At 47.8% G+C, this 19607-nt stretch overlaps 1 protein-coding gene across 5 annotated transcripts in view; it reads right to left on the bottom strand.

Moving 5' to 3' along the window:
- Positions 1 to 19607, bottom strand: part of DPP6 (dipeptidyl peptidase like 6) — a 910604-nt gene that overhangs the window by 92808 nt on the left and 798189 nt on the right. The gene's annotated exons all lie outside the window — the stretch shown is intronic.

The raw sequence follows: 19607 nt of genomic DNA, 5'->3' as shown, positions 1-19607 counted from the left end.
TCTGGTTTTTGTGAACTTCTTCTGTATATAGATCATTTTTATATAGATCAATGTGGCTACACACTATTCTTTAGTTTTCCCTTTCCTAATTTGGCATATGGCACGTTACAAATGAAAATAAACAGGCGAGAGCAAACCTTCTCTTTTTGGCAATGAACTCTTCAGCAATGCCTCTGACATAAATCCTGCAAGACGCCTCATTAGGCTGAGTCATCCTGGCTGTGTGGAGTCAACAGCAATTGGCTTCCGTAGCTGTTGGACGAGTACTGTCCCTGCTTCAGGCTCCTGGTCACAAATCACAGCAGCGAGCCTGCTTCCTGGTGTGAGAGGGGACAGGAACACTGCTCCAGACAGGGCTGTCCCTCTCAAAGCAGCGGCCACACTGTTACTGTGCCCTGAGCTCCCTACATGCCAGTTAAATAAAGTGAGGGCTACATTCTCCCTTTTTAACCTTTATTCTTAGTTTAGAATATGAGGCACATTGTGCTGAGGAATGATGGCACCAAAAACTCAGAGTCAGATATGAACCCGCTTTGCCTGGTTTCTGTGGAACCTGGGCCCGGGTCAGGGATGTCGCCTGGATGGAGGGTGGACCAAGGCTCACGTGGAGATCTGCAAGCTCCGAGCTCTGGTTCTACAACTGCTGTTGTATGCAACTTGCATCCTCAGTTGGGAAATATCAACTAAATAAAAGAAATATCAACTAAAAAAAAGAAAACTAGTGGTGCCTTTAGAGATGTTATGTTGATGAAATGTAATGAGAAATATTTTTAAAAACCTGAAACAATAAAAATTATTAAGCAACTTTATACAGATTACATGAGAAGACTTCTTTTTGAATGCACACACCGTGAGGAGTCTTCCTCTGCGTGGGTGCGTGCTGTGGGTATTCACATTCTAGGCAGTTACACGCCTCTTCTAGCTGTCATTCATCAAAATGCTTTGAGGACCCTTCTCCTGAGTCCCCCTGAGAACTTCACACTGCCCCTGCCCAGGGACCGACACCTCTCTCTAATCAACACTTCCTAATCCCATGAGCTGCGTGGGTGATTGATTATACAGCACTAAATATATTGTAGGTATATTTGAAAAATCAAGTCAATGTGCAAAGACAGAGCCTCCTCAGCAAGGTGGCAGCTGGAGGCTGAGGTGCGGTGCCTGGAGGCTGAGGTGCGGTGCCTGGAGGCTGAGGTGCCGTGCCTGGAGGCTGAGGTGCGGCGCCTGGAGGCTGAGGTGCCGTGCCTAGAGGCTGAGGTGCGGTGCCTGGCAGCCAGGTGACACTTTGGATGTAGTGCAGGTTCTGTGGCCACACTTAGGCTAACGGGCAGGAAAAGAAAACATTCACTCGCTTAATGACGTCGTTCCTGAGCAGAAATCCCCAAGTACAATAAGTCAAGTTCTAACACCTGATGCATTTTCCATTTTTCCTAATTTCAAAGCTGTTAGGAGAGGGAATGGAATAGACTGGTCACGGGTTGGTGTAGGGGCCAAGGCTGTGCCCTGTACCAAGATATTACTGATTTTACATGGGGACTGCCTGCTTGGTGGTCCCAACTAGAACAAACAGCTCGCCTATGAACATGAGGTTTCCAGCAGCAGGGGTGTCTGGGCACCACATCCGAGGTGGCCTGTATCAACTTTGTGTTATCAAGCCTAAAAAGACACAGAACACAATGAAAAGCCACAATGCCACTAGAAATTAATGTTGAAAACCTCTAACTGCAACACAGATAAAGCTGATGAAGCAGGTGCCAACACAGACAGCGCTGATGAAGCGGGTGCCCAGGTTTGCTTCTTCTGCAGAACAGGGCATCACCTATGCTGTGGGACACAGCTGGAAAGCACCTCTCCTCTTCCCACTGTCACTCCAGCCAGAAGCCTGGGAGGCCAAGCCTTTACTACATGGGTGTTAAGGAAGATTATAATGGTTCATGTATATAAATTCTAAAGAAAGCAGAAGAAGAATATAGCCTGACCCAGCTGAGAGAGGTAGGCATGGTTATGCTACATTTTCCCGATTTGCATCTGAAAAGGGCTCAACAGCACCCCAGAAGGCGGAGAAGGGCCAGAGGGGACTCCACCCAGTACCTATGGCCAACCTCAAGTGTGCGTGGAGCTCTTCCTTCAGAGGTAGAGGACCCTGAGTGTCAGGGAGACGGTGTAGAATGCAGGGAGACAACAGTACAAGTGAAAAGGAACATCCTCTAGTGACACACGATGAGGGATGAGATGAAGGTAAATTTAAGAGCTCAAAATTAAAAATCAGCCTGTGAGAATAGGTGAACTTTAAAATTAATTCATAGCTAGTTCCAAAGTATCAATTTGATGATCTATTCCAATTAAGTGATTAAAATAATGCAGAAAAGAAATATTGGGCAAATATTTTGTAGAATTGTAAATATTTAGTAAATTTTTCAAAGAAGATTAGAAACTAAAGGTATTGAATCTCACAAGTGATGAAACAGAAGGCTAATATTTAAGAAAAAGACATAGAAATATACTATGGTTCTGGAATAGAAGAATAAACATAATAAACTTCTCAAAATAATTATCAATTTAGATAACATTTAAGCTATTATATTTAAAATTCATGAGGACAGAGACTTTATCCACCTTACTTATTCCTGAAGTTTCTGTACATTGCATGGCGTTTCACACATGGTAAATACTTAATATTTGGTTAATATTGGTTATTACTATTGGTTCCAGGAACCAATTTAATTCTAATAGAAAGACCAGTGACTTTCTCCTGGGGGGGCATCAAATAAAATCCCTTTAAAGTTTACATATAAGAAGAAATAGATAAAAATCCAAGATGATTTTTAAAAGGAAGAATAATGAGAGAGGATTTATCCAAAAAGTTGCTAATAATGTAAGACATCTGTAGAACTATTTGACTTTTTACTGATGTATTGATCAGTAGAGCTGAAGTGGGAGGAGAATCCTAAAGCACAGTGTTTATATGAGAACAGAATGAGGTAGTTTGTACCAGAATTTAATACTTAATAAAGCTGTTTTCCCACATCAGTGGGGACAGAAAGACTTTTGCAATAAATGGTGCTGGGAAATGGCTTACTTACTTAAAAACAAAACAACACAACAACAACAAAACCCCCAAATAGCCAAGAACAAATATAAATTTCTAGAAAACAATTCCAAAGGAAAATTTCTCAAATTGCTGACAGTAGTACCTAGGCCTGGTGTGATGACAAGTGATTATTGCTTTTTACACTGCACAGATCACTTTTTAAACAAGAAGAAGGTTATTAAGAAAACAGTGGAAGTTTCCCATTTAAGTTGGTGGATTTATTACATTTGTTTATTTCTTTTCCCTACAGGAACCTAATTGCAATGATAATACAGGAATAACACAGGTATATATCTACAATAACAAAGCTAACTGGAGGGGCCCAAGAGATGTCAACACATTTCTGGAAGACAGGAGCAGGCAGGGACTGTAGCTGAGAGAGCCACAGCCTGAACACCTGCAGAGTAGAAACCTCATGGAGAAGGTTTTGCTTTTTATATTTTGGGGGGACTTGGAGTTCTCGGTAAAATACAGATGAGGTTGAGAAATGTAGTTGCAATAGGGTTTCAGTCGCCAGTCTGTGAACAAAATAGGTGATGAATGAAAACTCACATTTAGATATGTTAGCTCAAAATCCAAAAAGCTTTGGAAAGAAAAATAAATAAATAAATGATTCCCAGAGGAACTTGCATCGGATGACGTCTGGTTTATCGCCTGTAACAGTGAATGCTAAATGCAACGAAGCTGTACCCCTAGATTTGAGAAACAGATTTTTTTTTTTTTTTTTTTTTGGTAGAGACAGAGTTTCACTTTACTGCCCTTGGTAGAGTACCGTGGTATCACACGGCTCACAGCAACCTCCAGCTCTTGGGCTTACACGATTCTCTTGCCTCAGCCTCCGGAGCAGCTGGGACTACAGGCGCCCGCCACAATGCCCGGCTATTTTTTTGTTGCAGTTTGGCGGGGGCTGGGTTTGAACCCACCACCCTCGGTATATGGGGCCAGCGCCCTACTTACTGAGCCACAGGTGCCACCCGAGAAACAGATTTTTTTTTTAAACTACAATTCTACATTCTGCTAATATTTTCAACATATGTGAGGGGAGAAAAGACATTTTTAGGTATTCAAGAACTTGGAGAGTTTACTTCCCACATTCCTTTCTTAGGAAAGCATCTGGAGGATGTATTCCAGACAGAAGTGGGAGTAAATGAAGAAAGAAGATGATGTAAGATCTAGGAAACTGTCCCTCCACCATGGGAGAGCTGTAAGGGGAAATTCTGGGATGATGTTAGCATGGAGGTTAGACAGGGCTGTCCAGGCTGCAGTGGTTGGTGGAGGGACCTAGAGAGAGCTATTTTGGGGAAAAAAGCCATGTGACAGAAGAATGTATGACAGAATTTGAAAAACATAAAGAGAGGCTATGAGACTATGATAAAATTAAATAGTTCAAGTAAAAAATAAAAACAATATAAAACTCCAGGAAAAACAAAAGTATAGCAAATGGAAATACAATCCAAGGGCACTAGTTAGCTCTGCCACAAAAGATCATTACTTAGTTATGATAAAGTAAATGCTCCTTTTTGCTTTTTGTATTTTAGAATCAACCCGTGGAAAAGTAACAAGATTTATTTATGGTTACAGGACAGTATGTAAATGCTGCCAACCTTGGAGCTATAAAAAGAACAAAGATGACGGGAGGTGCTGGGTGCAGGGAAGGAAAGAGGCCTGAGGCAAAGGGCAGGGACCAATATGCTCATTTTATAAACTGGGGAGTTCAGAATTCCTATCTTTAGTTAATGTAATATGAAAACCTTGTAGGAGTATTATGTAAGTTTATAAAGACCGACAGAGGAGGAGATAAGTGTGCTGAATTCTTATCTATCCTAAGAAAAAGATAATAAACAACACAAATTAATTAATAATAAAAGTGAAATATGCATATTATTTAATGATGTACTGGTGACTAGCAGGAGGAACAGTCAAAAGTTAGACGTCACCTCCGTCTGGGCTTGTGTTGGGTGAGATGGGCAGGGAGGGACTACTACTTTTCACTTTATAACCCCTTCTGTATTATTTTATTTTTAAGCATTCATATAAGTACTTTGATAATTAAGAATAACAAAGTTAAAACTAAATACAAATTAACAACAAAAAATAAACACAGGGCGCCGTGGCCCTGGACACGGCCGGCACGTGTGGGGATCTGGCAGAGACACCTGGCTACACGCAGGGCTTCCAGCCAGACTGACTTCATAAGATTTTATTTCCAAGATCCTCAATAAATAAATTGAATTAAAAGAAAAAGAGGCATATAAGCAAGGGGACGCTTACTTGATAATGTCCACCAGTTGATTGGATAAGCAGATGAAGATAAAGTCTCTCTACACAAAGGCTGTGGGGTCAGATTAGACCATTAGAGAGAAGATGGTGGGCATTTGTAGACGTGTGTTCAGGGAGTGAGCCTGGAGCTGCCCACACCAACTGGGCGCAGGAAACTCCAGGAATTCATGTACCCTCTTCCCAGCGATCAAGACCTGAGCCCCCAACATTCTCACCAAGACAAACTACACAGCTGCTCATTGGAACATACATGGAAAACTGAATATACAACATCCAGGAAGAATTAATCATTTTGACTTTGTTGGGAAGCGACTCCCTCTTGTGAAAGTACAGAAAACTGTACTGGATGTGGGCTAATCTTACTGGGGTTAGGTGATACCTCAGGGTGGTTTTGATTTGCATTTTTCTGATGATTAGGGATGATGAGCATTTCTTCACGTTTGTTAGCCATTCGTCTGTCTTCCTTAGAGAAGGTTCTATTCATGTCTCTTGCCCAGTGATGTATGGGATTGTTAGCTTTTTAAGATGGAGACTTCACATCTTTTGTAATATCCTGGATGGAGCTGCAATACCTTCTTCTTAGTAAAGTATCACAAGAACGGAAGAGCAAGTGTCCAATGTGCTCAGTACTAATGCGAAGCCAGTAGACATCTGATGCAATCCACACAGGAGAAAAGCTCATTTCAATCCAAGTTGGGGGGGTAATGAGGGTGGGGGAGAGGGTGGGGGTGCTCTCACTGAATGGGCACAGGGTGTGGGTGGGACATAATCACAAGAGGGACGCTCCTAACACAATCAAAGTTTTTGAGCTAGTTGTCTGCACCCTCACATTAAACTGAAATAAATTTACTTTACAAGAGAAAAGAAAAGAAAAAAAAAGAAAGCTGTATGGGAGTGGTGGTGAAGGCGCTCAGGCGCTGACTATTCCTGGGGCTTTGCTTGGAGCAGCTTCTATAAAGTTTGAATTTTACAGAAAGGGGTGTGAAAGGCTGTCCTTGGGCAAGTGTCTCTGCAGCCCCTCCTAGGTCCTCCGTCTCTCTTCACACCAGGGCTCCTTTTCCCAGGAGAATGGCAGAATCGGGGTGTGAGCCACAGCTAAATTCTCTCCCCAGAGGCCACTGCAGGGGCCTGGAGGTGCAGAGTTGACACCTTGCCGGGGTTCCATCCTTATCAGGCCCCTGGCCCCAATCTGTCCCCACTGAGAGGTGCCAGGGCTGAAGCTGGAGCAGACAATTCCCTTTTCCTTGCACAGTTCCCAGAAGTCTTTGCTCTACTAGAAAATAGTGAAAATGGGCAAGAAGAGTCATCCCGGGCCCTACATCCTCTGAGGAGGCCACGTTTGCCTTCCCTTTCTTTGCCCTTTTCCGGCATTCAGAATTTGTGCCAGCCTGTCTCACCTCCACGTTTATGGTCGCTCTGTACAGTTCTGGGTGGACCAGGACTGGAAGCTCTGAGACAGCAAAGGGCAAAGGGCAAAGGGCATGCTTCTCCTTACACTCCAGTCCTGAGTCCTGGGTACCCACAGAAGTCTAGAAGGTTCCTACGACCTGGATTGGGGGAAATGAGGCTTGACCTAGGGGGATACCGTAAGGAGAAAACAGTGTGAATGGAGGAAACAGCCTCGCCTGCTGGGAAGCTGTGTAGGGAACAGTGTGGCCATGTGTGGGTGGGAGACAGAGGCAGCTGGGGGGAATGGGGGCCAGCTGCTGAGAGGGCTGCTGACCTGCACAGGGTGGGTGTCTGTGTAGGTGACACCTTTTGTGGCAGTATATCACCCTCCCCGTGACTGTTCTCGTGTGTGGCTGCCTGGGAGGAGGCCTGGTGGGGTGGGGGAAGCCTGTTTCCACCTATCCTGTGTGCCGGCCCCCGCCTGAAGCACCGAAGGCAGTGGACTCCCTGCCATTACCCTGGCTCTGGGAGGCTGGGCCTGGCAAAGGGGCTGCAGTGGCCAGTGCAGAGCAAGGCCCATGTGGCCAAGTCAGCCAGAGCCCGTCACCAGGGGAGGCAGAATCGGGAGCAGCTTCTGTACTGACCTCTAGGGACACAAGTCAGGTTCTCAGAGTGGCCCCCGACCACGAATCTGAAACTCTGAGGGTGGAGGGGCAGTGCCTGGCTAACAAGACGCCAGGTGGGTGCTGGGTGTGCTTGTGTTTGAGAACCACTTTGATGTGAGCTGGGCCACGCCCTGCCCAGCAGCAGGTGTCTGGACCAGAACAAGGCTAAGTGCCATTTAACTGCAGAGCCCCACTTCTCCCTATGTCCTTACTGAATGTGCTCTGATGAATAAATGTATTCGTTGGCAGATAAAGTGCTTTAGAATAAAGAGAAATTTGGTAGCAGTTAAAGGAGAGGAGAAAATAGGATTTAAAGTGGAATCATTTTTTAAAAGACAAGGTTGGCCCTGGAGGTCAAAAGACATGGGATTGCTCTGCTATCTGAAGGACAGATGCTGAAGCATTTGATGATCACAAAAAACAGATAATTGTATTTTGATCAATTGAAATTGTATTTTAAAAAGAACATATATACCAAAATATTAACAGTTAAGAAAGATTCCTGGAAGAAAGGCTACCAAATGTCTCTTTAAAGCACTTTACTGCCCACTGCACACCTAGCACTCCACGAGCATTGAGCTGGGGCTCTGCTAGACGGGGCTCTGGGTGCCGGCTGTGCGGATGGGCACAGGCTTGTTGCTGGCAGTTCAGAGCGAGGAAGGGAGACGGGTGAACAGAACACTCATGTCAGCACAGGGCAGGGGCTGCCTCTGAGCGTGTAGGGAGCCGTGTAAACACACCGCTTGGCTGAGAAAATGTCATCACGTTCTGGGAGTCCCCAGCCAAAGGTGCCTTTAGCTCAGAAAACAGTGACTCTTCCTGGTGAGAAGTATATGAATCTTTTATTAGTCCATTTGTTTGTTATAAATTATTAATAGAACATTGTCTCTGTCACTTCCCACTATTCCAGTTCTGGCAAGGGTTCTGACAGTTGGCGAGGGAATAAAGGACGAAGGGAACAAAAGCCTGTTTCCCTGGTGAAACCAAGAGCCTGCAGTTAACTTTGGCAATTTTTTTTTTAAGCACTGTTTATTCCATGGATCAAGCTAGAGCAAAAAAGTGTTGTAAGAGAGAAATATGTAAAGGATGATGTGCTTTAAAGAGGGCACCTGTGGGCAAGCTGAAACGACCTTGAACGCCAACCTCTGAGGAGTAGACAGCTCCCCGCCAGAGCTCTTGGAGAGGCCGCACGATCGTATAGACACACCTATGGCAGAGTGACTGCACATTAATGGCAAAGTGATGACTTCAAGATGAGTCACATGGTGCCCAGCCCTGCTGCTGACACTCTGCCTGTCTTGCGTGGCACTCCTCCCGTGACACTGTTCCCTCGGGGCCTCAGCATGCTGGGCCCAGGTGGGGCCAGGTCCTCTGCTGACACAGAAATGTCCTTAATGGTCTTGGGCACACCAGCTCTGACATGTCTGCAGTCTCACTCAGTGCCCAGACCCACTAGGGTCTTCCTCTCTGCAGATTCTTCCTCAGGAGGACCTGGGTTGGTGCCTTGCCCCATCTCCTGCCCCTTTTATCCACCTGCATTTGTGGCTTCTAACTGCTACCCCTGAAGTCCCACCATCCCTGCCCTGCCCTGTCTGTCCTGCACCAACCTCCTTCCAAACCTCCGTGGTGCTCACATCTCAAAGAGCACCTTCCAGGTCTGCTGTCCAGTTGGCCCGTGTGCCTCTAGCTGACCACATGCACATGGCTGCCCACTGGCTGCCCCTGCTCAGTCTTTTCCTCTCTTGCCACAGGCCCCCAAGCCCTGCTGCTCTCAGGCCTCAGCAAGCACAGAACAGTGGTCATGCCCCACACTGGCCTCAACTGGCTGCCTTAAAGCCTTTTCCCTTCAATGATCTGCTCATCCCCACCTCACCCTGGAAGAGAAAAGCCTCTTTCTGTTTTGGTTTTGAGATACTTGCAGATTTCTGAGACCAGAATGTTCTCCCTGTTACAAGAGCCTTCCTCTCTGATTCAAGTCCCTTGCTGTCTAAATCCAGATGTGTTTGTATTTGGCACAGTCATGCTAGTACGTTGGCCCTCCCAGCAGAGGCCTCTGTCTAGAGGAGTGACTCTGACAGCCAGTATCTTGGGCAGTGCCTGGGGTCTTTGCCCTCAAGTCACAACCATGGGACAGCTGCCTGCTTGCACCACACGCAGAGATCCTGTGAGTCTGCTGTATAGACAGCAGGTCGCTGAGGAGGACAGGGCTGTGCTGGGTGACTCTGTGGCAGGACTTTAGGCAAAGACAGCAGGCCAGGGCAGGGAACAGTCATCACTCCCACCTGTGACCCACCTCACCAGATGCAGTGCTATGGCTGTTCTTTGACTTGGAGAGAGGGAAGAAGAGACTTAATCAAAAGCTCATAAGTAACAAGGGCCATCTGACTGAAGCATGGTGTCCAGTTGCTGTCTTCAGGGAGGGATCACGTCCTGAGCCTCCTCAAGGTCCCTGTGTGTGGCACTGAGCAGACCTTAGTGCATTTCTACTGATCTCCAGACTATAAGGGAGTGCAGTTGGGGGGTGGGAGAGGGTTTGCCTCCCGGGAGCTTCAGTGGATAGAGTGGAAACAGATGCTACAACAAGCCGTACCAGATCTGGGAACCTGGATTCCAGGCCTGGCCCTGTGGTGACTCAGGTGTAAGTCTGAGGCCTGCCCTCTGTGGGCCTCCCTTCCCTTCTCTGTAAACTGGAGACGAAGTGCAAGTGAGCAAGACTTGACAGGAACTTCTCTGAAGATAACAAATGGCCAAGAAACACATGAAAAAATGCTCATCATCCCTAATCATCAGAGAAATGCAAATTAAAAACATCTGAGCTCTCGCCTAATTCCAGTGGGAACAGCCCACATCACAAAGTCCTAAAATTGCAGATGCTGGTGAGGATGTGGAGAGAAGGGAAGACTTCTATATTGTTGGTGGGTATGCAAACTAGTATAGACTTTCTGGAAAGAAGTATAGAGAATTCTCGAAGAACTAAAAATTGACTTGCAATCTCATTACTAGGCATCTATCCAGAAGAACAAAAATCATTTTACCACAAGAACATGTGCACTAGAATGTTTATTGCAGCTCAATTCATAATTGCCAAGTCATGGAAGGAACTCAAATGCCTATGAACCAATGAATGGATCAATAAATTGTGGTATATGTATACCATGGAATACTAATGGAGACTTTACATCTTTTGTGTTTACCTAGATAGAGACGAAATATATTCTTCTTAGTAAAGTATCAGGAGAATGGAAAAATAAATATCCAGTGTACTCAAAATTATTATACTATCATGAAACCAATATATAAACAATTATATGCTCAGATGAATAGTAAAACACAAATATAGTCTCGTACTGGGGCCGGGGGAGTAGGAGGGGATGGCAATTGGCAGAAAGAGGAAGGATGTTGAACGGGATCTCACCTATGGGCACAATGCGTGGTGGACAGCACGCCCCCTGAGGGAGGGGATCTTTTACAACTAGAACTTTACCTTGGAACTGAGAACAATGTAATCTAAACATTTATAGATTAATTTGAACTTAAAAAAAAGAATTAGGGAAGAATTAATTTCATATTAATTTGAAATTAAAAAAAAAGAAAATAGGGAAGTTTAAGAGCCCTAATAACAGAGAATACTAGACAGGGAGCCATCTTCCTAGACGGTAGCAAAACAGTGACCCACTAGTGGGGCGTGGGTGTGGATCTCAAGTGCTCACACCTTGATGCACATGGACACACTTGCAAACATGGTGCTATGTAAATTTTGCCAAGTCCCATTTGCCTGCAGTTGCCATTAAATCCATGTTCTGGGGTTGCTGGCTGTGGTCCTATGAGTTTACCAGACATGGCTCACTGGCAGGTGTCTAGGCCTTCAAATCCAGTGTGTCACTGACAACTTCAAATGTCAGCACTGCTTTGCTGTACAGAAGGCCTTGCTGGCTAACAGAGGTATCTCATTGATGAAGACAGGGCAGGCAGAGTTTGAGTCTCCTGATGTCTGCTGCTAGTTAGAAGCCTTCCAAACAGCAATTGTTCCCTGTGTATCTCTTTACGGTATTTTCAGAACAATCTGGCTGCCATTCCAAACATGAGCCACCGCAATGTAGAACATGCTTTCTTTACCAGAAACTTATTTATCTGGGCATCTGAAACTAAGATTTCCAGCCTCCTAAAGCTTTGGACATTTTAATTAAAGAGCCGGGCGTTGTGGCGGGCGCCTGTAGTCCTAGCTACTCGGGAGGCTGAGGCAAGAGAATCGCGTAAGCCCAAGAGTTAGAGGTTACTGTGAGCTGTGTGATGCCACGGCACTCTACCCGAGGGCGGTACAGTGAGACTCTGTCTCTACAAAAAAAAAAAAAAAGAGAACATGGAATCCTGTGTCCAGTGTAACTTTGAGAATTCCCATTTCAGGGTATCAGTAGAACAAAGACCTGTCATTTTCCTGGCCCAGACTTCTGCATTACGCCAGCCACTGAGAAGAGCTTCTCACCTTAGTGAAAAAGAAGACCCCCCCCCCCAATCTGATGCTGCAAACACAAGAGCCGTCACCTAAGGCTCCTCTCCCTGAACTGGTGCTCCCTAAAAGGCACTCATTTGCATATTTAGGAACCCATATTATTCCCTTAACACATGAGGCAGAGACAGAGATGGGACTACCTCTGATGGCAAGAAAACATTTAAGCAACTTAATTTATACCAAGATTACCTCCAAAATATTTGAAAGTCAGATTCAGATAAAACAATATATGAGCAGTCAGAAAAAACACAAAAGAGATTAGAAATATGTTAAGGTAGGATGGCATATCTACAGTTTAAAAGGAAGATAGTTCCTCCATTCCAAGAGAAAGTGATTACAGATTGCTGAGAAGGACATATCAGCCACACATAGGAATCACCCAAGCTGCTGAGTGACTCCACCATCCAGACTGACCACACTCAGATGAAGGGAAGGGAGAGGGAGAGAGGTGCTGCCAGGGAACTCTCCAGCTCACTTTTTGCCACCTGAAGGCTTAAGCACAAAGGGAAATAAGTGGGTGTGACAGCTCTTGGACAATGATGAGCAGTGGTTTTGGTGACGGGATTCTTATGTTGAAATCCTGGTTCTACCCCTATTTAAGAGAACAACCATGGGTGAGTCAGGTCAGCCCCTTCAGTTAGGTTGCCTCATGGATAATTGTAACATTAAATATGTAAAGTAGTGAAGACTGTGAATGTGCCCTCAGCATAAAGCAGGGACCAAGTGATGGGTGTTGTTCTTGGCAGTGGTGGTGATCGTGATGGTGGTGGTGGTGGCCATGGTGGTGGCCATGGTAGTGGTCACAGTGATGATAGAGGCGGCGTTGGTACATTGCTGCTAGTGATGGTGGTGATGTGGTAATATAGGGTTCCCCCGCTCAGGGCTGGACAGGGATGGATCCCCCCATTCTGTAGGCCTGGATGAGGTCAGAAGCTAGACCCTCATCTCTAGGCACAAACAGGCTGCCCTTTCCAGGCCACACTCTCTAGGCTCTAGCAAGGTCATGAACAAAGTAGCCTGAAAAGTTGTGGGTGGTTCTCCCTTGAGTAGGGAGCACACACCATAATTCCTCGCCTGAAGCAAAAACTGCAAGAGTGGCATTGCTGTTTTAGAATTTTAGAATCATTTTCTGCCCACAGACCTCTGGCCAATTGTGGCATACTTCTCCAAAACCCCCTGCCCACAGGATAGGCAAAGTAGCATTTAAACCACCTACACTGAAGACTGAATCCCCCCTCTAATGGTAGAGGTTCTATTCCCCCTCTTTAGGCTTAACAATCTTTCCCTGTCAATAACTCTGTCCTGTTCCTCATCCACATGGTCTGTGGTTTTATCTTTCAAATCCTGAGACCAAGGATTTGGCATAGATAGAAATTCTGGAAAACAGTGGTGGTGGTGGTGGTTGGTGCTGGCAGCAGTGCTGGTGGTGCTGGTGGTCATGGTAGTGTGCACTCACGTGTGTGTCTGCTGGTGGTGCTGGTGGTGGTGGTAGTGGTGGTGTTGGTGTTGGTGGTTGGGGGTGGGAGCAGTGGTGGTAGTAGTGATGGTGGTGATGGTAGTAGTGATGCAGGTCATGGTGGAGCTCAAGCCATTAAGTATGGGGACTATATCCATGTCTGACTTTTCCATTGTTCTGATGATCTTTGGCTTTTCAGGAGTAGCCACGGTCCTATAAATTGGAAAGAAGGAAGGATGTTTCTTATCTGGGTCAGGGTGGGGGTGTTCTGGCAGCCTGGAGACAGGGAATTTTGGGCACTCTGGTGTCACCGAGTGCACCTAGAGGCAGTGAGGTGGGCATGCACCCAGGAGCATGCTTTGCTTAGTAGGAAGAGAAGGAAACTAGTACCTGCTTGTGGCTGTGTGTGCGCTCACGTGTGCGTCTGCGTGTGGCTGTGTGTGCGCTCACGTGTGCGTCTGTGTGTGGCTGTGTGTGTGCTCACATGTGCGTCTGCAGTTAGCTGTGTGCGCTCATGTGTGCATCTGCGGGTGGCTGTGTGCGCTCACGTGTGCGTCTGCGTGTGGCTGTGTGTGCGCTCACGTGTGCGTCTGTGTGTGGCTGTGTGTGAGATCATGTGTGCGTCTGCGGGTATCTGTGTGTGCTCACGTGTGCATCTGCGTGTAGCTATGTGTGCTCACGTGTGCATCTGAGTTTGGCTGTGTGTGCGTCTGCGTGTGGCTGTGTGCACTCACGTGTGCGTCTGCGTGTGGCTGTGTGTGCGCTCATGTGTGCGTCTGCGGGTGGCTGTGTGCGCTCACGTGTGCATCTGCATGTGGCTGTGTGTGCTCACGTGTGCGTCTGCATGTGGCTGTGTGTGCGCTCACGTGTGCATCTGCGGGTAGCTGTGTGCGCTCACGTGTGCATCTGAGTGTGGCTGTGTGTGCGCTCATGTGTGCGTCTGCGGGTAGCTGTGTGTGCTCACGTGTGCGTCTGTGGGTAGCTGTGTGTGCTCACATGTGCATCTGTGTGTAGCTGTGTGCGCTCACGTGTGCATCTGAGTGTGGCTATGTGTGCTCATGTGTGCATCTGCGTGTGGCTGTGTGCACTCACGTGTGTGTCTGCGTAGCTGTGTGTGCTCACGTGTGCATCTGCATGTGGCTCCGTGTGCTCGCGTGTGCATCTGCTTGTAGCGCTGTGTGCGCTCACGTGTATGTCTGTGTCTACAGCCCGCAGGTGCCTTTACCTCTACCATGGCACCACTCAGGTAAAGTAAGCATGGACGTACACAACAATATGTGCTTCATGACGGCACAGAGGAGCACACTGCCCAAATCCATTTGAAACAGGAGCCTGTGAGGCAGGAAGGGCCTGGAAGTAGGCGCAAGGTTAAAGAATCAGCCGTCAACAAGAGGGGAGAGGCCCACAGGGACCCCGATGGCACAGTGGAGAGTCTGAGCAGCTGCTACTTCTTGTACTTCAATCAAAAAAAGTAAATAAATAAACTGAAGTAAAATAAGATAAAAGAGAAAGGCCTCAGAGCCTCTTTGGGCCATGGAGCTGGGTGGTGGGAGGGGAGAACCCAGGCCCTGGACTCGGTGCGCCAGGGACGCAGTGTTGCCTCCTGTCTCAGGTTCTGAAAGCCCTGTGCAACCTGCTGTCACCAGGCAGTCCGGAGGAGCCACATCGGAACAGGGATCTGGAGGGGCTGAAAGCACAGACCAGCACAGCCCTGTGTCTTCAGAATTATACCGCAGCTATCTGCCCTAGCGTAATTCAACACCAGCTCAATAGCTCCAGAAAGGCCTGAGGAAACCAGCAAAAAAACAAGTGCATCTGCTCCACCAGTGCAGCTGGGTTTCCAGGGAAAGTCGTAGAAAGCTCAGGACAGTGCTGCTCAACGATCTCCACACAGCGCTCCCCCACAGGGTGTACTGTGTTATGCTTTACACAGTGTCCTTGCCACCGCCTTAGCCAAGGCCAGGCTGAGCCCTGCGCTGGCCAGCCTCTCAGTTCTCTCACCACCCCCCGCCCGCACTCCATTTCCCAAGAAGGCCTCCAAGCTTGTCCCAGGATCCTGTGGCACCTGTGAAGCCCTTCTGAACATTCCCGCTCACCCCACAATGGGCACCTTCATCCCAGGGGGTCTTCTACTGCCCAGCATTGCAGGCCCATGGGCCAGGCTATCTGGACTCTGAGCTTTCTGATGGGAGAGGCCACGCATCTTAATCACCCAAGAGCCTCCCATAGCATACAGCACTAGAAGGTAGGTGCCTGCCAAGCGCAAGGACTCAGAAACCTTGACTTAATTCCCACTGTACCTGAGAAGCTTGGAGCAAAGTCAGGCTGGTTAAGGAGCAGACAGAAGGAAACCAGAAATGAGTAGTAGGAAGGCTGAAGAGCTGGTAAGATGAGTGACTCAGTCCTTCCCCTTGGCTGTCCACAAGCCAGTCTGCAGAAATGGGCCATGGACTTCCAGAACCCTCTGCCTCTGTCCCCTCCTAGGTCTTGGGGGGGATCTCTTAGATAGCCCTCCATCTAGCAGGGGTCTTATTTGTACTTTTTTCAGGTTAGTCCTTGTGTCCCATATTGGAAATGGCAGGAAGTCACCAACGGCTAAATATTATTAAAGTTTTGGTTCTTAGAAAGGTAGTAGAAGAGAAGGCATCTTAGTCTTCAAGAATCCTATTGAAATAAGATTTTATTGGCTAATTTTTAAGTTTATGTATTCACACAGCAAAGGTTCACTGAGCCCTGTTGCAGAACTGGAGCCAGGACCCTGCACCAAAGGGGCTGACATCCGGCCTTAGGAATGTCCCCTACCAGGGAGTGCGCAGGAACGAAACAATTGAATAAAATAGCTAGACAGCTCTACCAGGAAAAGTCCTTGGAAGAAAATTGGAGTGGGGGCCAAAGGAAGCTGGTCAGCAAGGTTGAATGTGGTTGTTGGGGACGTCCTGGTGGGATAGTATATCCGATCAGGACCTGAAGTGGGGGTGCTTTGGGGGGAGTTGTATGCAGAGGTAATGGGGGGGTGACCCAGCCTACTTCAGGAGGGGCTGGGTGTGGAGAGATGGGAGGTGGGCTTTTATTGGAGAAGTTTGGCTTTTATTTAGAGAGAAGAAGGAAGCCCTGGATAGCCAGGAGGGAGCAGAGGGTGCTGGTCTGATGTGGTTTAAAGGTTATTCTGGCTATGGTGTGGGGATCCATGGGGTCAGTGCTGGTGGACCAGTCCAGGGGTGTGAGGAGCAGGGGAGCGTGGCTGATGCTGAAGAGGGCCATGAAGGGGGGTCTGTGCCCCTGGAGGGTGCAGTCTCCCTGGACAGAGATGGGAAGACTGGAGGGAGTTGGTATAGACACAGAGCAGGCACTCTGTTCCTGTGTCTGTCCCATGTGCTGCTGAGACGTCATCAGAAGAGCTACCCGGGGAGCCAGGTGTGGTGGCTCCCGCCTGTAATCCCAGCACCTGGAAGGCTGAGCTGGGTGGACTGTCTGAGTTCACAGGTTTAAGACCAGCCTGAGCAAGAGCAAGACCCAGTTTCTAAAAATAGCCGGGCATTGAGGAGGGCGCTGAGGCAAGAAGATCACTTGAGCCCAAGAGTTTGAGGTTGCTGTGAGCTATGATGCCACAGCACTCTATCAAGGGTGACCAAGTAAGACTCTGTCTCAAAAAAAAAAAAAGCTACCTGAAGGATGCAAAGAGGCAAAGGAGATCCCTGCATATTCTTCCCAGACAATGCCGGCCTCAGCTTCGTTTAGATGGGGGACACGTCTCTCATGGATTTTTGTCTGGTGGACCAGAAGTCCCTGAAGAATGCGGTTTGTGGCCCCAGTGAGTCTGTAACGGGCAGTTTTCCATGCAGTTCTTTGCTAGGCTGTCTATATGCACCTACTTCTCGCTGCCCTTGGACTAGGTTTAATACCCACTGTTCCCTTACTAGCTACTGAGCTAAATGAAATCTTGGATTCATGTTCATTTACTTTGCCTGAGAATCACAATTTCTCCATTTTAAAAATCCTATGCTGATCACACCCCAGTGGAGATGCTGGGTCATCCAGGGGAGGGTTGCTGGGCTCTGTGTACTGTCTCATTTCATTTTCACAGCCATCTGTGAGAGAAACTGTTTTATTACTAATATTTATGTCCATTTTACAGATGAAGAAACTGAATCAGGAGAGGCTGAGTAACTTGGCCAAGATCACAGAGCCAGAAACTGACCTTGGCGGTTTGCTAGAGAACCTTCACTCTAAACCAGCAGTTCTGTCTGGGGACATTTGGTGCCAACTACAGATGTTTTTGACTGTCCTCTCTGGGATCTAGTGAGCAGAGGCCAGGGCTGCTACCAACACTCTGTGACACACAGGACACACCCTTTCCCCTAGCCAATCACCAGGCCCCAAGTGTCAACAGCGTGGATGTTGGGAAACTCAGGCCTAGATGGTGGTACTGTCACCTCCAGACCAGGTGGCCTCCCCACCCTTGCCTCTGGAGGCCCTTCCCACGCCTGCAGTGGTCACTTGCTGGGACGATCTGCCTGGGTCTACCCTCTGTAAGCTCCACTCCCCTGAGTCTCTGCTCAGTGTGTGGTTGGCAGATACCAGATGTCTGCCCCACGTGTGGTCTGTGACTCCTCACATACCTGCTATTGAAAAGGGATATTGAGGGTGTTGTGGCAGAGAAGTGGCATGAGAGAATGCAACATTTACGTCACAGGTTTACAGCGTGTGCTACGTCACTGCATTTAGCTGAGGAGCTCAGAGCAGGCAGGCTCAGAGACCCAAAACCCAGCATCTGAACTTCAAGTTCTGGCTGAGGCTAATTTTTCATTGTCCTTGAAGCTAATCGAGCCTGTGGAAACACCATCACCAACTTGACTAAACGAGATTTTCAATTAACTCAAACAGATGGCTGAAATTTTCCAGGTGACTTTCCATATTAATTCAGTGAATTTGTTGGACCAGGCCCCAGGAGGCTTGGCAGGGATGAGGGCTAAAGGGAAAACAAGGAGGGAAATATGTGGATCGTAGGAGAGAAGCCAAAGCAATCATCTCGAAAAAAAATTTTTTTTTTTAAATCTCAGCAAAAATGACATCAACCAAATCAGTTCAGTTCCCCCAGCCAGTGTGCAGTGAGGGCTGATGCCTGCAGGGCGGGGCAGCAAAGTCTGGCTCTGGGACCAGCTGTGGAGAGCAGTTGGCCCTCCCATGGGGGACAGGACCAGTGCGGGGTTGGGAGAGGCACAAAGCACTGGATGGAGTCTGGGCTTGGTCTGTCCACAGAAGGACCTTGTGGCATCTCAGGTTTTGCTGAAGAAAGAAGAAGTAAAGGACCTCAGGAGAATCCTGCAGAGGCCTCAGGCTTCTGTGCAGGGGCTGGGATGGGGACAGGACAGCAGTGGAGGCCACTGCAGGAGAACACCATGTCGTTCAGAGAGGACCAGTGTCACCAGGTACCAGGGCAGCCAAGCCTGAGGGTGCCACGGCTCCTGCCCTTCCAGAAGCTACTGACAACGTGGAATTCTGTAACTGAATAATGAAGACCCAGGCTCGAGGGATGGAAAAACGGGGCTGGGTATTTTCTGAGCTGGGATGAATCAGCCTTGGCTGCAGTTGCCTGTGCAGAGAATCACATGCCCCAGAGTGAGTGGGTCCCGGCCCCTCTGTCATCTCCATCTGTCATCAGCGCTCTCTACAGAGGGGTGTGACAATGGTGTGACTAGACTCTGGAAGTATGATCGGTGCCCAGACTGCTTGAACGTGGGACAATACCAAACTGAACGGTCAAATCACTTCACTTAGATCTACTCAGCTGTTTTGGTTTAGAAACAAACATTAATAATAATAGGTCGACAATGTTCATACGACCCACCGACTACAAGGTTGCCACCCTGCTCGCTGGGAGGTCTGCCCTTATCAGAGCAGGACACAGCCCCGGCAGGGGACTCCATGCTCTGCAGTGATGCGCTAAACATGGGTACCATCGGCATAAGACATGCGGGGAAACCCGGATCTCTTGGGAAGACCACCTCAGCCCACCAGTGCCTGCTGTGTGCAGGACAGCAGGTCCCCACCAAGACCTGACCCAGTGCCCCTCCCAGCTGACCCAGTGCCCCTCCCAGAGGAGCCCAGGCCCCTGGGGTGGAGGGACCGGTGGCTCCTGACATGAGGTAAGAAATAGAACTTTTCCCAGAAAACTGAATCCCAAAGTAGTGAAGAAAACCTGAGAAAACATACTTCTTT

This window comes from Nycticebus coucang, chromosome 11 (assembly GCF_027406575.1).
Source record: "Nycticebus coucang isolate mNycCou1 chromosome 11, mNycCou1.pri, whole genome shotgun sequence".
Classification (NCBI taxonomy): domain Eukaryota; kingdom Metazoa; phylum Chordata; class Mammalia; order Primates; family Lorisidae; genus Nycticebus; species Nycticebus coucang.
The sequence above is the reverse complement of the archived record's forward strand: the minus strand, read 5'-3'. Positions and strand labels throughout refer to the sequence as shown.